Source organism: Pseudophryne corroboree, chromosome 4 (assembly GCF_028390025.1).
Source record: "Pseudophryne corroboree isolate aPseCor3 chromosome 4, aPseCor3.hap2, whole genome shotgun sequence".
Taxonomy (NCBI): Eukaryota; Metazoa; Chordata; class Amphibia; order Anura; family Myobatrachidae; genus Pseudophryne; species Pseudophryne corroboree.
Window position 1 is genome coordinate 620,201,919 of NC_086447.1, and position 22,483 is coordinate 620,224,401.

At 42.0% G+C, this 22,483-nt stretch overlaps 1 long non-coding RNA gene and 1 pseudogene across 2 annotated transcripts in view; both read right to left on the bottom strand.

The window, feature by feature from the left end:
• Positions 1–22,483, bottom strand: part of LOC134911647 (uncharacterized) — a 207,729-nt gene that overhangs the window by 43,854 nt on the left and 141,392 nt on the right. The window lies entirely within an intron of this gene.
• Positions 5,275–5,395, bottom strand: LOC134912506 (5S ribosomal RNA; annotated as a pseudogene).

Consider the following 22,483-nt stretch of genomic DNA (forward strand, 5'->3'; position numbering starts at 1 on the left):
ACCGTGAGGTTATTGCCTCTCTTACCTTCTGCCTGACGTACGTTTCGCAATATTGCTTGGTCACAGGGCGTCAGTGGATCCTGATCCTTGATTGTTCTTATAACAGTAGTCCTATTTGCTGATTGGTTCTCCGCAGGAGATTGATAGACAATCTGACCTGTCATATTGTTTTTCGGTCAGTTTAGTTCTTATTGGTTGATGTGTCATGATTGACACTGGAGAGGACCAATCAGTATTTATTAAAGAACGATCATAAGAGATTAATTATAAAAAAGAGCTGATAAGACTGGTTGGATATAATACTGACATTAGAAATCGGGGAATAGTGCAAATTAGATACAAGATTATAGTGTTATAATGTGGATTTAGATGATCAATTTGCTGATTAATTAAATTATGTTGTTTGGATAAGTGTTCAAGTTCTATATACAGAGAAAGGATATATTTCTAACTGAGGAAAAATAATTAATTGATTATATGTGTATATGTGTGGTGCACACACACACATTGTAGATGTTTAAATAACAATTATTGATGGTGTGTAAAATAGACTATAGTGTATTTTTTTTAATAATGCGCGATAATTAATTTTGTATAAATAATTAAAAATATAATATTATTAAAAATATAATATTTCTATTATTCCTATATACAATATAAAACTTTTTTTATTATTATTATTAAGTAAAAAATATATAAATATATAAAGTAAAATATATATATATATATATAAGTAAGGTGAAAAAATTATTATGAAGTTATAAATAGAATGTTGTAAAAGCATAGTGACCACTGGTTAATATAACTTGGAGACCATGCATATATACGTTATATATGTACAAATGCATGGAATATAGTGAAAATGTAATAATGTGAGCTCATAGTGCTAATTTTTGTGATGATAAAGGAATAAATTGTATGTGACGGAAAGATAGGGAGAGAAAATTAATGGAGGTATATAAAAGTTGGTGCACTACAAAAGACCACAAGTTAGTGAGGTGATAACTTAAAAGGTGAAAAAGTGATTGAATAATTGAAAGAAAAACTTGGAGGGGGGGGGGGGGTTTGGTTAAGGGTGGGGGGGGGGGGGGAGGGAAAAGGAGAAAATAGAGGGGGGGGGGGGGGAAAGGAAAATCATTTGTTAAGAAAAATAACTGAATAGTTGGATTGTTGTTTCAATTTAAAAAGACCCCATAGTTAATATTTTCGTTCATGCCAAAAGGGTGGATGGTTCCCAATTTAAAAATCCATTCACATTCTTTCCTCAGTAGGGAGTCTGTCAAACTACCCCCGCGGATTCCGAGTTTGATTTTTTCGAGTCCGAAGACCCTGAGTTCTTCCCATCTATTGTCATGGTGTTGGTAAAAATGACGAGCTACTGTAGTGAGTGGTTTCATCCTTGTTTTGTCAGAGATAGCATTGCGTATAGTCCCAATGTGTTCTAGGACACGTTGTTTCAGTGGGCGAGTGGTAATGCCCACATATTTTTTGTCGCAGCTGCATTTGATGCAGTAGATGACACCCTCAGTTAGACAATTCATGTAATCTTTGATTTTAAATTCTGTCCCATACTTGTCCTTTACTTCTTTCACCGTTTCAATATGTCTGCAAGCTTTACATTTACCACAGGGGTATGTTCCTGTTGTAATGCTTTTTTTGGAGAATGTTCTTTGAAAGTGGCTTTGTACCAATTGATCTTTCAAGTTTCTGGACCTCCGCCAGCTCATGGAGACACGTGATCCGAGTTTTTCAGATAAATCAGAGTCAGCATGTAATACATGCCAATGTTTCTGTATAGCTGCACTTACCTCCTTCCATTCTTGGCAATAGTTGCCCACAAATCTGATGATGTTTGTATTTTGTGCTGTCTCTTTCTTCTTAAAGATGATATTATCCCTCGAGGTGATTTGTGCATTACGTGATGCTTTTTTTATTGAGGTATTACTATATCCTCTTTCACGTAGTCGTTGAGCCAGTTCTGTACTTTGTTTTTTGAAGTTATGATCATCTGAGCAATTCCTGCGAAGGCGCAGAAATTCTCCTTTCGGTATGTTTTCTATGGTGGGATGAAAATGTGAGCTCGTCTGATGCAGCAGAGTATTTGTCGCTGTTGTTTTACGATACAGGCTTGTAGCTATCATCCCCTCTGGATCCTTATAGATCATTAGGTCCAGAAATGGTAATTCCGTCTGACTGATGTTGTGAGTTAAACGGAGATTGAGATTGTTGTTATTGAGGCGCTCTATGAACTGATGTAATAATTGTAGGTCCCCTTCCCATATCATGAAGATATCGTCTATATATCTTGTCCACATAATGATATTGGATGTAAGATCATCATTGGTGTCTTTGAAAACGAATTCTCTCTCCCACCATCCTAAGAAGATGTTGGCATAAGTAGGCGCACAGGCCGCCCCCATGGCTGTGCCTCGCGTTTGGAGGTAAAACCTGTCATTAAAGACAAAGAAATTGTAGTGCAGTACAAAATGCAATAGTTTGATCAAAAAAACATGAAATTCCTCCCATCCTTCGGCGTGTAGAAAGTATTCAACTGCTGCTATCCCTTCCGTGTGGCCAATGGAGGTATAAAGTGCTTCTACGTCCAGTGATACTAGATATTGATTATCCTCCAATTTGACATCATGCAGTTTCCTAAGTATATCTGCTGTATCTTGTATGTATGAGGGGAGACTCAGCACGAGATGTCTAAGGTGCAAGTCCAAAAAGATGCTAGCTTTTTCCGTTAGACCTCCTATGCCCGATACTATCGGTCTTCCAGGTGGATTAAGGATGTTCTTGTGGACTTTTGGCAGCATGTAGTAAGTAGGAATCTTTGGATTCTGTACTTGTAAGTATTCATATTCCTGTCTTGTAATGGTCCCTTGTTCTTGGGCCTGAGTAATGATCTTAGTATAGACCAATATATAGTTGCCCAAGGGGTTCAGGAGTATCCTTTTATAACAATCAGTAGATTCTAATTGTCGTAATGCTTCTGTAGTATAGTCCTTTTTAGGCCAAATCACAATATTGCCCCCTTTATCAGAAGGCTTTATTACGACATCCTGCCATGTTTGTATCTCCCTCATGGCCTGTCTTTCTTGGTACGTCATATTCGATTGACGGGGATATTTCTTATTGGTATGGATTAAATCAAATTCCTTTGCTACCAATTTTTGAAATACCTGAACTTCCGGGCATATGTGTTCAGGTGGGAAATATGTAGATTTTTTCTTAATAGCGGGTCTGATAGGAGGTCTATGTTCCATATAGTTTGGCTCATATTGATCTTGTTCTAATTCATGCAATGCAGCTAGTGCCTCTTCCTCCATTGCTTGAAGATCTAAGGTTGTGAATTCCTCTATCTCCGAGGTTATAGATTCCTCCGTATCGGAGGTTTCTCCCCTTGTTATAGTGGGAGTCGTTTTGTTGCTATAGAGTTTTGTCAATAATAATTTCCTCCCGAATAGTTTCAAGTCTTTTTCCCATCTGAACCTTTCAAAGTGCCCTGTGGGAGAGAATGTCAGGCCTTTACTCAATATGGATTTCTGTGAATCTGTAAGTGAGTGCTCGGAAAGATTAATAATTTTAAGTTTATTGTCATGTTGTTTGTTTTCCTCACTGGTCAGCAGATTGGTGGTTGTCATCTCCTCCGAGTGTTTCGGGTCTGAGGGGGTGAGAAATCCCATTGTTGTTGTCCTCTTCTTCCTCTTCCGCCCCCTCCTCGTCTTCCTCCTCTTTGTCTTCCCCGTGTCCTCCCGGATCGGGGGTCCCCTAAAAAAGATGATGAAGTGGATGGGGAAGGGTTGTATTGGTTGATGCTTGCCTGTCCTCTGGAACTCTGGTGTTTTTCGGGTATGTAGTCTGCAGTGTCTTCTGTCCCTGATGTTTCTGCTTCTGAGGATGAATAGTCACCTGTATATTGAGCTGTATTTCTTTTCCAGGTGGCCCTTTGCCATTTGAAGACTCTTCCAGAAGCAAAATCCTTTTTATCTCTGGCGTACTTGGTTCGTTTCCGGTCAATAATAGACTGTTCGTATGCCTGTAATTCTTGTTTGTTGTGCTCAAAACACTTCTGAAATTGCAAGTCCTTTTCCCAAGTTTCTAGTTTCTTACCTAATTCTTCCAGATCACGCTCGCATTCCTCCAATATCAGATTATTATGTTTGGTTAAAATGTTCATTAAATCACTAGAACATTTGAGGAGAGTGTTTTCCCATTCCTTCTTTAGGTTCTCACTCGCTAAGTCGAAGGCCGGAAAAATTCTTGGACGGAGGCCTCTAGGAGATATTTTGTTTTTAATATAGTTTTCTAATGTTGTAAGATCCCAAGTGGTCCGAATTTGTTTTCGTAACAAAGCATTTAATTTATGAAAGTCAGTTTCCCAACTAATATGGGGTTCATTATCAGTTATTTCGCTCGGGAAGATGTCATCTAAATTATCCTTATTTTTACGTCTTGAACTCAGCTCTTGTTTGAGATTAAAACTCATATTATATGAGAGAACTCCTGAAAAAGTGAAGTTTAAGGAGCAGAGATTCCTAAAGGAGGAATATCCGCTGCCTTTATATTACCGTGCAGGTATTTCCGGGAAGACTGGGAACCAGTCACAAATACAGGTATTTGAAAAACAAAAGGATTGGAAACCGCACTGGTGTAGTAAGTGTATGTGTGAAATGATAAACTATCTGTAATTAGCTGATAATAGAATTCAAGGTATAAATCCTCATTCAGGGAAGCAGACACTTAAGGTAATACACTCCTTATTTTTATGTGTCAAAAAGACTGCCCATCAGCGGTGCTCCCACGAGTCAAAAATATATTGTAAACACAGAAACAAGAGAAGAAAGGAGACTCTTTTTGGGAAGCACTCTTATACAGATAATAATGTATGGCTGATTGCCACAATAACTAACTAAAATTCAATACTTTAATGATTTTCGTTAAAAAAATTAATTACTGAGGAGTTCAATAAGCGCCAATATCTGTTTAAATAGTGACATTGCGAAAATATGAAGAAAATATTTGTAATTAATAAGGTACAAATACCTAATGTAAGCCGAGATGGGTAGCTTTGTGATTTTGTGAAATAAAAAACACCAGCTATGGGACAACCTGTGGTCAAAAATATGTTTATTCAATATATATATATATGACCATCATTTGAAGACTGCTGTATATCCCAACTGGGAATTGAATCCTAGCAGGTAGTTAAATCATAGGTCATGACCGATAAGTGAATCAATGCTCTATTCCAGTGACAGAAAGGGTAGCAAATACTTGCAGTACCAGGGTGTTCCTTGGTGGTCTCCCAGCCAAGTACTTGAACCGGCCCTCCACTGCTTGGCTTCCAAGATCAGATGAGATTGGGCATCTCCAGTGGGGTATGACCGCAGACCTTATGCTTACCCTTGTCACACTGTGTCCTTAATTGGGCACAGGTAAGAGCCAATTTGTGATATTGTGTAGACCACAGGTGTCTAAGTAGCTGATGAAAAAGAATAAGGAGTTATTTCTCAAGGATATAAACAAAGACACAAAAATCAGATACCCATCTAGATATTTACGGTAGAGGTGGTCGCAAATACAAGTAGAAAAACACACCTATTCTGCACAGATAATTAAGAATGTCTATAACGTCTACTTCTAGATTAAGCAGTAAAGGAGGCCTCCAAATTTGGACTCCAAGACCTCAAAATAGATGTATCCCACATATACTCAGGATTATGCAGTAAGGTATATCAAATTAGTGATATTCCAGCTCCAATGCCCCACCATAATTAACCTTCAAGCAGCGGGGAAACAGCACAACAGAATTTATGCCACATATATCATCAATTGAGTGTTTTTTAGAAGAGCACGGAATTCTGCATAACACACATTAAGAATATATTCATGTGTTTGATAGAATCCTAAATTGGATGCATCACACAAACACTAATGGATTATGCAGTGGGATATATCTTGAACAGTAATATCTCTGACTCTAATGCCCCACCATGAATCACCTTCAGGTAGCGGGGGAACAACACGAACAGTAAGTGTACCATATATATAATCAATTGGGTGTTTTCAAAAAAAGAGAGCATGGATTTGTGCATTACATGTAGAAAAAACATTCATGTATTTAATAAGCTCCAAGAATGGTCGATGCCTCTGCATCTATGATTTTGGTAGCTAATGAGCATTTATTGACTTACTGTTGTTTTTTTATCTGTTGCTCATGCAAATAATGAGGTATTCTCTGTGCCTTCTGGGTATGAATTTATCATGCACAGAGAAAAGAAGAAAAAGTGCTTGAGTCAGAATATTACCTAATCCGGTTATGCAATAGTTTTGTGGTGTCCTACTTGTATAAAGAAGAAATTAAGGGAGAACCTTGTGGAAGGTGCTGGCCGCGTCTGCCCGCGTGTTGCCTGCTGCCGTACTCCGGCCGCACTGTTCTTCCTGTTAGGCTGGTTCCCGTAGCGACGAACTCTGCCGTGGTCGGCTAGTTGCGGTCACGTGTGCGCATCACGTGACCGTGAGGTTATTGCCTCTCTTACCTTCTGCCTGACGTACGTTTCGCAATATTGCTTGGTCACAGGGCGTCAGTGGATCCTGATCCTTGATTGTTCTTATAACAGTAGTCCTATTTGCTGATTGGTTCTCCGCAGGAGATTGATAGACAATCTGACCTGTCATATTGTTTTTCGGTCAGTTTAGTTCTTATTGGTTGATGTGTCATGATTGACACTGGAGAGGATACACACAGTGACTCAGTCACATACCATATCTGTGTGCACTGCTCAGGCTCAGCCCAGTGTGCTGCATCATCTATATATATTATATATCTGTCTGACTGCTCAGCTCACACAGCTTATAATTGTGGGGGAGACTGGGAAGCACTGCAGTGCCAGTTATAGGTTATAGCAGGAGCCAGGAGTACATAATATTATATTAAAATTAAACAGTGCACACTTTTGCTGCAGGAGTGCCACTGCCAGTGTGACTGACCAGTGACCTGACCACACTGACCACCAGTATAGTTAGTAGTATACTTATATTGTGATTGCCTGAAAAAGTTAAACACTCGTCGTGTGACTTCACTTGTGTGTTGTTTTTTTTTTAATTCTATAAAAATAAAACTCATTCTGCTGACAGACAGTGTCCAGCAGGTCCGTCATTATATAATATATAATATATACCTGTCCGGCTGCAGTAGTGATATATATATATTTTTTATATCATTTATCATCCAGTCGCAGCAGACACAGTACGGTAGTTCACGGCTGTGGCTACCTCTGTGTCTGCACTCGGCAGGCAGTCCGTCCATAATTGTATACCACCTAACCGTGGTTTTTTTTTCTTCTTTATACATACATACTACTACGACATCTCTTTATCAACCAGTCTATATTAGCAGCAGACACAGTACAGTACGGTAGTTCACGGCTGTGGCTACCTCTGTGTCTGCACTCGGCAGGCAGTCCGTCCATAATTGTATACCACATAACCGTGGTTTTTTTTTCTTTCTTCTTTATACATACATAGTTACATAGACATCTCTTTATCAACCAGTCTATATTAGCAGCAGACACAGTACAGTACGGTAGTTCACGGCTGTGGCTACCTCTGTGTCTGCACTCGGCAGGCAGTCCGTCCATAATTGTATACCACCTAACCGTGGTTTTTTTTTCTTTCTTCTTTATACATACATACTACTACGACATCTCTTTATCAACCAGTCTATATTATTAGCAGCAGACACAGTACAGTACGGTAGTTCACGGCTGTGGCTACCTCTGTGTCTGCACTCGGCAGGCAGTCCGTCCATAATTGTATACCACCTAACCGTGGTTTTTTTTTCTTTCTTCTTTATACATACATAGTTACATAGACATCTCTTTATCAACCAGTCTATATTAGCAGCAGACACAGTACAGTACGGTAGTTCACGGCTGTGGCTACCTCTGTGTCTGCACTCGGCAGGCAGTCCGTCCATAATTGTATACCACCTAACCGTGGTTTTTTTTTCTTTCTTCTTTATACATACATACTACTATGACATCTCTTTATCAACCAGTCTATATTATTAGCAGCAGACACAGTACAGTACGGTAGTTCACGGCTGTGGCTACCTCTGTGTCTGCACTCGGCAGGCAGTCCGTCCATAATTGTATACCACCTAACCGTGGTTTTTTTTTCTTTCTTCTTTATACATACATAGTTACATAGACATCTCTTTATCAACCAGTCTATATTAGCAGCAGACACAGTACAGTACGGTAGTTCACGGCTGTGGCTACCTCTGTGTCTGCACTCGGCAGGCAGTCCATAATTGTATACTAGTATCCATCTCCATTGTTTACCTGAGGTGCCTTTTAGTTGTGCCTATTAAAATATGGAGAACAAAAATGTTGAGGTTCCAAAATTAGGGAAAGATCAAGATCCAATTCCACCTCGTGCTGAAGCTGCTGCCACTAGTCATGGCCGAGACGATGAAATGCCAGCAACGTCGTCTGCCAAGGCCGATGCCCAATGTCATAGTACAGAGCATGTCAAATCCAAAACACCAAATATCAGAAAAAAAAGGACTCCAAAACCTAAAATAAAATTGTCGGAGGAGAAGCGTAAACTTGCCAATATGCCATTTACGACACGGAGTGGCAAGGAACGGCTGAGGCCCTGGCCTATGTTCATGGCTAGTGGTTCAGCTTCACATGAGGATGGAAGCACTCAGCCTCTCGCTAGAAAAATGAAAAGACTCAAGCTGGCAAAAGCAGCACAGCAAAGAACTGTGCATTCTTCGAAATCCCAAATCCACAAGGAGAGTCCAATTGTGTCGGTTGCGATGCCTGACCTTCCCAACACTGGACGTGAAGAGCATGCGCCTTCCACCATTTGCACGCCCCCTGCAAGTGCTGGAAGGAGCACCCGCAGTCCAGTTCCTGATAGTCAGATTGAAGATGTCAGTGTTGAAGTACACCAGGATGAGGAGGATATGGGTGTTGCTGGCGCTGGGGAGGAAATTGACCAGGAGGATTCTGATGGTGAGGTGGTTTGTTTAAGTCAGGCACCCGGGGAGACACCTGTTGTCCGTGGGAGGAATATGGCCGTTGACATGCCAGGTGAAAATACCAAAAATATCAGCTCTTCGGTGTGGAGGTAATTCACCAGAAATGCGGACAACAGGTGTCAAGCCGTGTGTTCCCTTTGTCAAGCTGTAATAAGTAGGGGTAAGGACGTTAACCACCTCAGAACATCCTCCCTTATACGTCACCTGCAGCGCATTCATAATAAGTCAGTGACAAGTTCAAAAACTTTGGGTGACAGCGGAAGCAGTCCACTGACCAGTAAATCCCTTCCTCTTGTAACCAAGCTCACGCAAACCACCCCACCAACTCCCTCAGTGTCAATTTCCTCCTTCCCCAGGAATGCCAATAGTCCTGCAGGCCATGTCACTGGCAATTCTGACGATTCCTCTCCTGCCTGGGATTCCTCCGATGCATCCTTGCGTGTAACGCCTACTGCTGCTGGCGCTGCTGTTGTTGCTGCTGGGAGTCGATGGTCATCCCAGAGGGGAAGTCGTAAGCCCACTTGTACTACTTCCAGTAAGCAATTGACTGTTCAACAGTCCTTTGCGAGGAAGATGAAATATCACAGCAGTCATCCTGCTGCAAAGCGGATAACTGAGGCCTTGACAACTATGTTGGTGTTAGACGTGCGTCCGGTATCCGCCGTTAGTTCACAGGGAACTAGACAATTTATTGAGGCAGTGTGCCCCCGTTACCAAATACCATCTAGGTTCCACTTCTCTAGGCAGGCGATACTGAGAATGTACACGGACGTCAGAAAAAGACTCAACAGTGTCCTAAAAAATGCAGTTGTACCCAATGTCCACTTAACCACGGACATGTGGACAAGTGGAGCAGGGCAGGGTCAGGACTATATGACTGTGACAGCCCACTGGGTAGATGTATGGACTCCCGCCGCAAGAACAGCAGCGGCGGCACCAGTAGCAGCATCTCGCAAACGCCAACTCTTTCCTAGGCAGGCTACGCTTTGTATCACCGCTTTCCAGAATACGCACACAGCTGAAAACCTCTTACGGCAACTGAGGAAGATCATCGCGGAATGGCTTACCCCAATTGGACTCTCCTGTGGATTTGTGGCATCGGACAACGCCAGCAATATTGTGTGTGCATTAAATATGGGCAAATTCCAGCACGTCCCATGTTTTGCACATACCTTGAATTTGGTGGTGCAGAATTTTTTAAAAAACGACAGGGGCGTGCAAGAGATGCTGTCGGTGGCCAGAAGAATTGCGGGACACTTTCGGCGTACAGGCACCACGTACAGAAGACTGGAGCACCACCAAAAACTACTGAACCTGCCCTGCCATCATCTGAAGCAAGAAGTGGTAACGAGGTGGAATTCAACCCTCTATATGCTTCAGAGGTTGGAGGAGCAGCAAAAGGCCATTCAAGCCTATACAATTGAGCACGATATAGTAGGTGGAATGCACCTGTCTCAAGCGCAGTGGAGAATGATTTCAACATTGTGCAAGGTTCTGATGCCCTTTGAACTTGCCACACGTGAAGTCAGTTCAGACACTGCCAGCCTGAGTCAGGTCATTCCCCTCATCAGGCTTTTGCAGAAGAAGCTGGAGACATTGAAGGAGGAGCTAACACGGAGCGATTCCGCTAGGCATGTGGGACTTGTGGATGGAGCCCTTAATTCGCTTAACAAGGATTCACGGGTGGTCAATCTGTTGAAATCAGAGCACTACATTTTGGCCACCGTGCTCGATCCTAGATTTAAAGCCTACCTTGGATCTCTCTTTCCGGCAGACACAAGTCTGCTGGGGTTGAAAGACCTGCTGGTGACAAAATTGTCAAGTCAAGCGGAACGCGACCTGTCAACATCTCCTCCTTCACATTCTCCCGCAACTGGGGGTGCGAGGAAAAGGCTCAGAATTCCGAGCCCACCCGCTGGCGGTGATGCAGGGCAGTCTGGAGCGACTGCTGATGCTGACATCTGGTCCGGACTGAAGGACCTGACAACGATTACGGACATGTCGTCTACTGTCACTGCATATGATTCTCTCAACATTGATAGAATGGTGGAGGATTATATGAGTGACCGCATCCAAGTAGGCACGTCACACAGTCCGTACTTATACTGGCAGGAAAAAGAGGCAATTTGGAGGCCCTTGCACAAACTGGCTTTATTCTACCTAAGTTGCCCTCCCACAAGTGTGTACTCCGAAAGAGTGTTTAGTGCCGCCGCTCACCTTGTCAGCAATCGGCGTACGAGGTTACATCCAGAAAATGTGGAGAAGATGATGTTCATTAAAATGAATTATAATCAATTCCTCCGCGGAGACATTGACCAGCAGCAATTGCCTCCACAAAGTACACAGGGAGCTGAGATGGTGGATTCCAGTGGGGACGAATTGATAATCTGTGAGGAGGGGGATGTACACGGTGATATATCGGAGGGTGATGATGAGGTGGACATCTTGCCTCTGTAGAGCCAGTTTGTGCAAGGAGAGATTAATTGCTTCTTTTTTGGGGGGGGTCCAAACCAACCCGTCATATCAGTCACAGTCGTGTGGCAGACCCTGTCACTGAAATGATGGGTTGGTTAAAGTGTGCATGTCCTGTTTTGTTTATACAACATAAGGGTGGGTGGGAGGGCCCAAGGACAATTCCATCTTGCACCTCTTTTTTCTTTTCTTTTTCTTTGCATCATGTGCTGATTGGGGAGGGTTTTTTGGAAGGGACATCCTGCGTGACACTGCAGTGCCACTCCTAAATGGGCCCGGTGTTTGTGTCGGCCACTAGGGTCGCTAATCTTACTCACACAGTCAGCTACCTCATTGCGCCTCTTTTTTTATTTGCGTCATGTGCTGTTTGGGGAGGGTTTTTTGGAAGGGACATCCTGCGTGACACTGCAGTGCCACTCCTAGATGGGCCCGGTGTTTGTGTCGGCCACTAGGGTCGCTAATCTTACTCACACAGCTACCTCATTGCGCCTCTTTTTTTCTTTGCGTCATGTGCTGTTTGGGGAGGGTTTTTTGGAAGGGACATCCTGCGTGACACTGCAGTGCCACTCCTAGATGGGCCCGGTGTTTGTGTCGGCCACTAGGGTCGCTAATCTTACTCACACAGCTACCTCATTGCGCCTCTTTTTTTCTTTGCGTCATGTGCTGTTTGGGGAGGGTTTTTTGGAAGGGCCATCCTGCGTGACACTGCAGTGCCACTCCTAGATGGGCCCGGTGTTTGTGTCGGCCACTAGGGTCGCTAATCTTACTCACACAGCTACCTCATTGCGCCTCTTTTTTTCTTTGCGTCATGTGCTGTTTGGGGAGGGTTTTTTGGAAGGGACATCCTGCGTGACACTGCAGTGCCACTCCTAGATGGGCCCGGTGTTTGTGTCGGCCACTAGGGTCGCTTATCTTACTCACACAGCGACCTCGGTGCAAATTTTAGGACTAAAAATAATATTGTGAGGTGTGAGGTATTCAGAATAGACTGAAAATGAGTGTAAATTATGGTTTTTGAGGTTAATAATACTTTGGGATCAAAATGACCCCCAAATTCTATGATTTAAGCTGTTTTTTAGTGTTTTTTGAAAAAAACACCCGAATCCAAAACACACCCGAATCCGACAAAAAAAATTCGGTGAGGTTTTGCCAAAACGCGTTCGAACCCAAAACACGGCCGCGGAACCGAACCCAAAACCAAAACACAAAACCCGAAAAATTTCAGGCGCTCATCTCTAGTTTTAAGGGGCAATCATGGTTTTGCCTTGTAAGTGATTGCCCCTTTAAAAAAAGTCAGAGCTTGGCCAGCATCACACCCGCCCACCAAATCTGGCCGCCATTACCTCTGGCTCATAGTATCATCACCACCAGCATCTCGTGTATGATCACAATTATCGCCTGAAGATCTGTATAAGTCTCAGTGGATCAGTCCAGAGAGAGTCATAGAGTACACCTTTCTTTATGTTGAAGTAATCACAATAATCTGTGCTTATTATTTCCACATTTTCTTCAAATTCTTGTAATATTAAAGGCAGGCAGAGATAACAATATTGCAACACCATTGAAAAAAGGAATAACAAATATATTTTCACAAAGCACTCACATTTTATAAATTAAAAACAGCATTTAAACCACTATTGTGTTATCCCCAAGGAGACCACTTGCTTCAGCGCACTTCAAGCATACCCATCCAGTTGGAAAAGGAATTCCCGATCACAATGGTTCCGGATTATAAAAGATCACATGTATATCAGCAGACTGTGCAGTCCATCTGAGGGTCAGTTATCATATCACCAGCTTTACAAGTTTCGGCCACGCAGGTCCTTCATCAGAAGCATGGTGATAAAGCTTCCCAAGTCCATGTCACGATCCGGGTAACTGGATGCCATTATTTACCATTCAGATGTCTCCTGAGGCTGTCTCAGCATTCCAGGGCCGGGTCTCAGCTGTGTTGCTGATGTCCACATTCTACATCTGCCTCCTGTCATCCCGCAGCGCTGTTACAGTGGCCTCATGTTAAAGTGCCAGAATGGCGTCTCCGGCCCTCCGCGGCCCTTGCGCCTGTGTTTTCAGTTTGCAGAATTACTCAGTGTAACGTCTCCTGCTTGCTGCAGCCTCCACTGTCATTCCTGTGGATTCCAGTATGCAAGTGACCAGTATGGCGTCTCCTGCCCTCTGCAGCCTCCGCCGCCATTATTGTGAATCTCCACATGATCTCATACACTAACTTTCCTTCCAAGTGCTAACATGGGCGCAGCCATGTTGGTTTCAATCACATGTTTCAGTTTCAACAATCCGCTGTGCTGCTGGAACCTGCATAATTGCTCAGCCAATGCTTGCCTCTCTGCAGGTATAAATATCCTGTGCCTGAACCAGGAAGTTGTCAGTGCTTTGGTTGTCAAACCTTGTGTTTCCAGGCTCTCCTCCTTGTGGTTGTTTTGCTTCAGGTTTCCAGCTCCTGCTTCCAACTCCACTAGAGACCCGCACCAGCCTACCACCTTGCGGTGCAGCCTGACTCCGCAGTGCTCTGCCATTGCATCCTACTCCTGGCTATTAAAAACACCAGCTTCCATCATTCAGCTTCCAGCGGTGCTCTGTTTCCAAGCATCATCGGTGCTCCGCCATCGATTACCAAAGCATCATCAGTGCTCCGCCATCGATTACCAAAGCATCATCAGTGCTCCACCATCGATTACCAAAGCATTATCGGTGCTCTGCCATCGATTACCAAAGTATCATCAGTACTACATCTTCAATCTCCAACAAACCATCAATCTCCATAATCATCGATCTCTAGCTTCATTTGTGTTTTCATATTTCCCAGTTCAGCATCTGGTCCGGTTCCACCCGGCATACCCGGCAGCCTACTTGCATTCAACAATACTACCAGCTTCCAGTGAAACATCTGCTGGCCAGTTCCTACATTTCCATTACTCTGCAGATGGGCGTAGGTTAAGGACATACCATCTTCTGGTCTGTTAAGACTGTACCTGATATAACCATGCCCAGAGGCATCCTCTAGTCTGCAGCACTCCTAGGAACTGTATATTGTTTCTGTTTACTCATTCCATACTTGAACAGTACTGCCGATGTATAACCTGAACTGTGATTAATAAAAACCCATGGACTTTTACTCCTGTTGTCACGGTCAAGCCTTCGGGCATTGGTACTGCAACTCCATCTGCATGTCTAAGAGTTTCATATTACCTTCCAAGTTTAAATACACCTCAGCCCCTACAACTGAGGCTTCCTTACGTCAGCCTCAGCCCTCAGTTGTGACAGTCCATATATATACTCTGTCTAAATAAGGAACACAGCCATTTCTCATTTGGGCTCATTTCCTCCATTTGCCACATTAACGCCACAACCCGAAGTGCGTCACCAGAACCCGAAACGAAGATGGCTACCATGCATTCCAATGTGCTTTCCACCACTATTCAAAGCATTCCACATGTGTTCCACCTTCTTTCCAGGACCCATATTGTGCAAACATGATTAGGTCATCTTGGGAGAGTACTTTATTGCACTTGTCCATTGTCTATAGTGATATATAACAGTATAAAAAAATAAAAAAACCATTAGTGATATAATTATATTGTTACAGTATAAAAAAAATCTAAAATATATTTAAACACTAGGATATATATATATATATATATATATATATATATATATATATATAGAGAAAGGTACGGCACTCCTAAAGCTATATCTCTATTAAATACCGGTGCCTCCGTAAAACCGAGGTAATATAGCAAAGTATAGACGTGGCACTCACGGCAATTTCAAGAACTCACACCATCAACAGAAGTTGTAGTAACGTTTCAGTGGACACCCCACTGTCGTCTGACGACAGTTGGGTGTCCACTGAAACGTTACTACAACTTCTGTTGATGGTGTGAGTTCTTGAAATTGCCGTGAGTGCCACGTCTATACTTTGCTATATATATATATATATATATATATATATATATATATATATATAAAAAAAAAATGAAGAACAGCGCCTAGGCTAGTCCTGAATTTAGACACACGAAGTGAAATATAGTGAATGTGATCAAATAAAAAATGTTTTGACACCCCCCATGGATCAATGGGTGGCAGCTCGTGCCCAGTATATGGATGAAATGTAAAAAAATGAAGTGCAATAGAGCGCCTACTGGTGTTTAACAGGATTCTGGATTTATAGGATTTCTATATAGCCAGTTCACCATGTGAAAAGTGCAAGGTGTAAGTTTAGAAGGATTGACTTAGCTTCCTTGGGAACAGCTTCAGTCTGATGACACTTTTAGGACATGTAAGACAGAAATAAAAACCAACATAGTGTATACTGTTTGATTATATACAGTGTTCAACACTTTAGGGACCTTGCTAGTCCCAATATGGATAAATAAGCTGGATAATAGGTACTATTTCCAGTACACAAAGGCTGGACGAATTTATAAAAACAAACAATTTAATATAACAAATCCTGGAGTGAATGTAGGTAGCACACATACAAGAATAAAATTGTATATACAGCTTATCTGTCCACAAACGGAATCACCAGGTGAGCAACAGCCCGATCCTATTGGTAGATATTAAAAATGTCCCGAAGCAAATGCAGGTAACATACGTACAAGATATAAAAATTAATACAGCTTATCTGTCCATTCAGAGAAGTCACGGGTGAGTCATAAGTCCCGGTCCCGACGCGTTTCGTCCTGTGGCATAGGACTTCATCAAGGGGATATATATATATATATATATATATATCCATGGGAGTCCTGCACTCACGTCCGTAAAGGATCAGCTGTGGGGTGCACCCAGTAGAATCCACACAATCTCTGTAGATCAACATATATAGTAGTAGTAGTTCCAGTTTCCTGGGGGGCACTCTCCTTTGAACATCATCACATGAAACTTCTTAATCCATAATAGGCTTTATTTGGTCACACAATTGGCTTTATTAAGTCGACGTTTCGGCTCTATAAGTGGAGCCTTTCTCAAGACAAGCCTTGCATATAATTTTATATTGAAATAGTCACAACCTATACAAATAACAAATACATAGAAATGAATAAATACAATCAATCTCACGGGCCCAATCAGATAATCACCATAGCTGTGTAATCCGTATAATCAGTAAAAAGAGCAGAGAGTGTTGAATAGTCGTGATAGTAGCAAGTCAGAGGTACTCAACAAGGATATCTCTCTCTCTAATAGAAATATCCAGTAGGACAAATAGCCAATCACCACACCATAGTGTGACGCCAACAAAAATATATATTAATGGCGTACTTACTAGAGTAAATGTAACTCAACAAGATAGCAACAATACAGCACTGAAGGTGGATTCGCAGTCACTCCAATATATTTTAACCTGTTAGAAAGACAACAAGAACTCTATAGCAGTTTCCAAAGACTAAAAGTTAATCTCAAGTGCCACCTATTTCATAGGGTAATTTCACTTACTTCACACAATAGAAATATCCGGGATAACTATCCAAATAGTGGCACCTTGTTCAGTGGAGCCTCTGCACAAAAGATATTTAAAGATGCATCATAACCAATGAGCCCCTTCATATTTAGAAGGTAGGTCTCAATCAATATACACAGGATTTAATATAAGCCATATCATCTCTTACCCTTGGGTATGTGGTACTTAAATTTGAGATAAGTTTTGATGACTTTGTTTAGCCTGAAGGGCGATAATGACTGCAGTGGGGAAGCCCAAGGATCTATAGAGCAGTATTTGTTTGGGACATACGGAGATTTACCCATTATTATGGGCGAGATGGCACTTCCGGTTTAATGAGTTTATAAGGCACGCTGTGCACATTAGACATCAGGCAGCCGCACTGACTGGATGTTGATTCGTGATACCCAGGGGTAAGAGATGATATGGCTTATATTAAATCCTGTGTATATTGATTGAGACCTACCTTCTAAATATGAAGGGGCTCATTGGTTATGATGCATCTTTAAATATCTTTTGTGCAGAGGCTCCACTGAACAAGGTGCCACTATTTGGATAGTTATCCAGGATATTTCTATTGTGTGAAGTAAGTGAAATTACCCTATGAAATAGGTGTCACTTGAGATTAACTTTTAGTCTTTGGAAACTGCTATAGAGTTCTTGTTGTCTTTCTAACAGGTTAAAATATATTGGAGTGACTGCGAATCCACCTTCAGTGCTGTATTGTTGCTATCTTGTTGAGTTACATTTACTCTAGTAAGTACGCCATTAATATATATTTTTGTTGGCGTCACACTATGGTGTGGTGATTGGCTATTTGTCCTACTGGATATTTCTATTAGAGAGAGAGATATCCTTGTTGAGTACCTCTGACTTGCTACTATCACGACTATTCAACACTCTCTGCTCTTTTTACTGATTATACGGATTACACAGCTATGGTGATTATCTGATTGGGCCCGTGAGATTGATTGTATTTATTCATTTCTATGTATTTGTTATTTGTATAGGTTGTGACTATTTCAATATAAAATTATATGCAAGGCTTGTCTTGAGAAAGGCTCCACTTATAGAGCCGAAACGTCGACTTAATAAAGCCAATTGTGTGACCAAATAAAGCCTATTATGGATTAAGAAGTTTCATGTGATGATGTTCAAAGGAGAGTGCCCCCCAGGAAACTGGAACTACTACTACTATATATATATATATATATATATATATATATAGAAAAACAATTGTACCGGCACTCACTCACTGTCCAGGAATACAAACTGCTCGGGTGCCATCCATGAAACCAGAAGGAATCACCTAATACCCACTCCAATTGGCGGCACTCCCAAGGCTTGATGTTAAGAATAAACAGACGAACTGCGTCTTAGTGTTCAACGTTTCAGTCCTACGACTTTTATCAAGAACATGTGAGACAATGATAAAACATACCTTAAATAGTGTGCTCCATGCGGTACCCCCTGTAGCGCTTCCGGACGCGCCTGTCTCAGCCGGATGACGTCACCTGGCGCGCTCCCATTCCCCGTCGTCACGTCCCCAAACACGTGGTTCCAGAATGACGAAAACTCGTCACGCTGCACGCCGATGGGTGGAACGCAGCGCCTGTTCCGCTCTCCGGTAGTCAATGGCGCTCCGTGCGGTTACTAGGGGGACCTGTCAATAGAGCAAAAAATGTACAAGCCCAACAATAATGAAAGTGATATGCAAAACAAAAACAGTGCACGTATTATGCAATACAAATGTACATCCTATGCATGAGCTGAGTTTGATAATGATGTGTATAATTAAGACCACATAATGTGGATGAAAAAAAACAGAGGTGGTAATGAGGCAGAGTGCCAGTGAAAATAATGTGGATACCAAAAGGTATCTAAAAATGTATATTTAAAAAGGTAGTGCGAAGCACTGCCTAGAGCAGTGTATTTAAGCTAATATCTAATGAAGCAAAAGAATATTGCATCATATGTATTGGTAACAAATTTGGATATGTGTAGAGAAAGAGAAACTATTGGGTCCACTATCTCTCAATCAATTATGAGAAACCTGATAAAAGACCCCTATGATGTTATTACTGGTGGCATAAGCCTACTTTGTTCTGAATATGTCTCCAAAATAAAAAAAAACATAATTCAGGAAATCATAATAATGCTACAGGATCACACAAAATGTTCCGCCCTATTGGAATGCTGATAACTTGAAACGGCCACTTCTTTACAGAAAACAGGAAAAGGACAGAGTCTCATTCAGACCAAAAGGAAAGACTGAGTTCATGCGATGAATCCACTTGGCTTCCAGCTGCAGCAGCTTCTTATCCCTATCGCCTCCCTGAATGGACGGTGGTACATGATCTATTAACTTGTACACTAGAAAGGATAGGGAATGTTTCTTCTCTTTAAAGTGCCGTGCAACTGGCTGATCGACCGGTTTGCCCTCCAGGGCCATCCGTATAGCCGACCTGTGTTGTGTCATCCTCTCTCGTAGTGTGCATGTCGTCTTCCCGATATACACTAGACTGCAGGGACAGCGAATCAGGTACACTACATATCTCGTGGTGCACGTCAAAACATGATGAATGAGCATCTTCTTGCCCGAATATGGGTGTAACACATAATTCCCAGTCTCTAAGTATCTACATGTTGTGCACCCAATGCACCTGTAGCTGCCTGCCTTTTTAGTGAGAAAATGTCCTTTCCTGCTTTCATTTGGAGTTTCAATGTTGTTATGAACTAGCCAGTCCTTCAAGTTCTTATTTCGACTATACTCCATCATCAATCTTGACCCTTGTAGGGCCTTTAAGGAGGGGTCCGTATTGACAATCGGCCAATGTCTCTTAGTGGCTGTATTAATAAACTTAGAAGCCGTGTTGAAGTTGTTGACAAAAATTGTCATCCGTCCCTTCTCCTTAGTTGGAGGTGTCTTCAATTGTTCTCTACTGAGCTGCAAGACTTTGATCTTAGCACTGTCCGGTTCTTTCTTAGTATAACCCCGTGCCATGTACTTGGAACTCATCCGCTCAATCTCTTCCAACGCCAAATTTTCATTAGTAGTAATTCTACGAATTCTCAAAAACTGGGAGTACGGAAGACCTTTCTTTAAGGATGTCGGATGGTGACTTTGAGCATGCAGTGCATTATTGACATCCGTAGGCCAGTGAAAATAATGTGTGAGGGTGATCCGACGGGCCATTTTGCTCAGATGTTGTGTGAGAAACTACAGGCGGCTGTTGAGACAGGGATCATTTCTAGCACACTCATGAAAGCGTTAATTGTGGAATATCCTGTGGTCCCTGTCTTATACTCGCTTCCAAAAATACACAAATCCCTGGTGAACCCACCAGGGCGCCCTATCATTGCGGCTCGCAATGGTTTATTTCAAAAAGTGGCGACCTATATTGATTCATTACTACAACCGTGTATTGTAAAGAAGAATAGATACTTGATGGATACCACCTCCTTTATTAACCAGTTACAAAGGTTAGGGAATATTCCCACGAACAGCATCTTGTGTAGTATAGACATTTCTAGTCTATACACGGTTATCCCCAATGAGGCAGGGTTGCTTGCAGTACGCAAATTAATAGAGGGCAATCCTTTATATACTGGGCCAGAGGTGGATTTTGTGGTTGACTTGTTAGCTATGATTTTGACCCATAACTACTTTATTTTTGATGGTAGATTTTACCTGCAAACCTCTGGGTGTGCGATGGGGTCCCCTGTGGCCCCGTCGTACGCTAATTCATATATGTTTGTAGCAGAACAGGAAATCTTTTTTGAAAACAGTGCTATTTCTGATGCCATCATGCTGTACTTAAGATACATAGATGACGTATTTGTCATCTGGTCGGGGACAGAGGTGTCATTAAATAACTTAATTGAGACGCACAATCAGTCAGATCACCCCATTAAATTCACCTTCAATATGAGTAGAGACAGCATCAATTTTTTGGATGTCTCCGTACAGTGCAGGAATGGCAATCTCTCTACTGATTTATTTCTTAAGACTACTGATCGTAACACCCTACTTCACTTTTCCAGTTTTCATCCCCTTCCATCCAAATATGGGCTTCCATATTCACAGTTCCTACGAGCTATTAGGATTTGCAGTGAGAGAGACAAAGCTGTAGGTCGGATAGATGATATGATTTACAAGTTTAGACAGAGGGGATATCCCCTTGGAAAATTGCTGCAGGCCAAGGATAAAGCTCTGAGTATGGATCGCCAATCCTTATTAACTCAAAAAATAAGTAAACCGATTAAAACAAGACTACCTTGGATTAACCATTATAACACCAAAAGTAGGGCGATTTCCAAGGTGGCTAAATCTCTTTGGCCTATGATTCAATCTGACAAGGATCTGAACATGTCTGATACCACTATCATGCCCACGTACACTAGAGGTAGAAACCTCAGGGATTGGCTAGTTAAAACAGATGTTTCAGAACTAGCCATCAAGCAAAGTGAACAAAATTCATTTTTAACCCTTCGGAAGGGCTGCTTTCGATGTCTTAATTGTACGACCTGTAGATCCCTCCTTACGGGGAATACATTTCATCATCCCTTTAGTGGCAGAAAATACACCATTAATTACAGACTCACTTGTACGACTAAATTCATCATCTATTTAATCAGCTGCCCTTGTGGCTTACACTATGTCGGCAAGACTGACTGCACACTTAGGGAGCGCATGGCCAATCATAAACTTGCCATCAGGAAGGCCATTATGAATGGCACCAGTGACCAGCCAGTGGCACGGCATTTTGCTGTGGCACGACACAGCATAGCGTGTCTCAAATATATCATCATTGACCATGTGCCAGCTAAAGTAAGAGGGGGGAACAGGTCGCTTACACTTTTACAAAAAGAATCCAAATGGATTCATGAATTGCAAACGCTGGCCCCAAGGGGTCTCAACGAGACTTTAGGATTGCATTGCTTCCTGTAGGTAGATCTCTGTACACCCCCTATGTGCGGTGGTTGTAGGGTTAATTTAGAATGTGTTTGTCAAATTTGTGTTATAATCTAGACATTGACATGGTTATGGTTTGCAGGATCGTGAAGGTCTGCTTGCTCTGTATTTGTATCTGTGCCTGATCTGCTGTTTTTAAATCACATAATGTAGGTGTGTAGTTTTTATGTGCTTTTGTATCATGTTTACACTGATTAGTTGGTGATGCCTGCGGTGGGAGTGGCGGCAGGATGACGTCATTCATGGGCGTCTGAACGCTGGGTCCACGCGGGAGTTCACCGCACATGGGATTGGGATATAAAGTATGAGTTTACTGTGTATTTGTTAACCTGAGGACGAAGTAATTAAACTTCGAAACGTTGTTTCATTACACCTGCCTTTGTATCTTTTGTATTACCGGAGTGCCGCCGTCTGCATACTATATATATATATATATATACATACACACTGCTCAAAAAAATAAAGGGAACACTTAAACAATACAATGTAACTCCAAGTCAATCACACTTCTGTGAAATCAAAC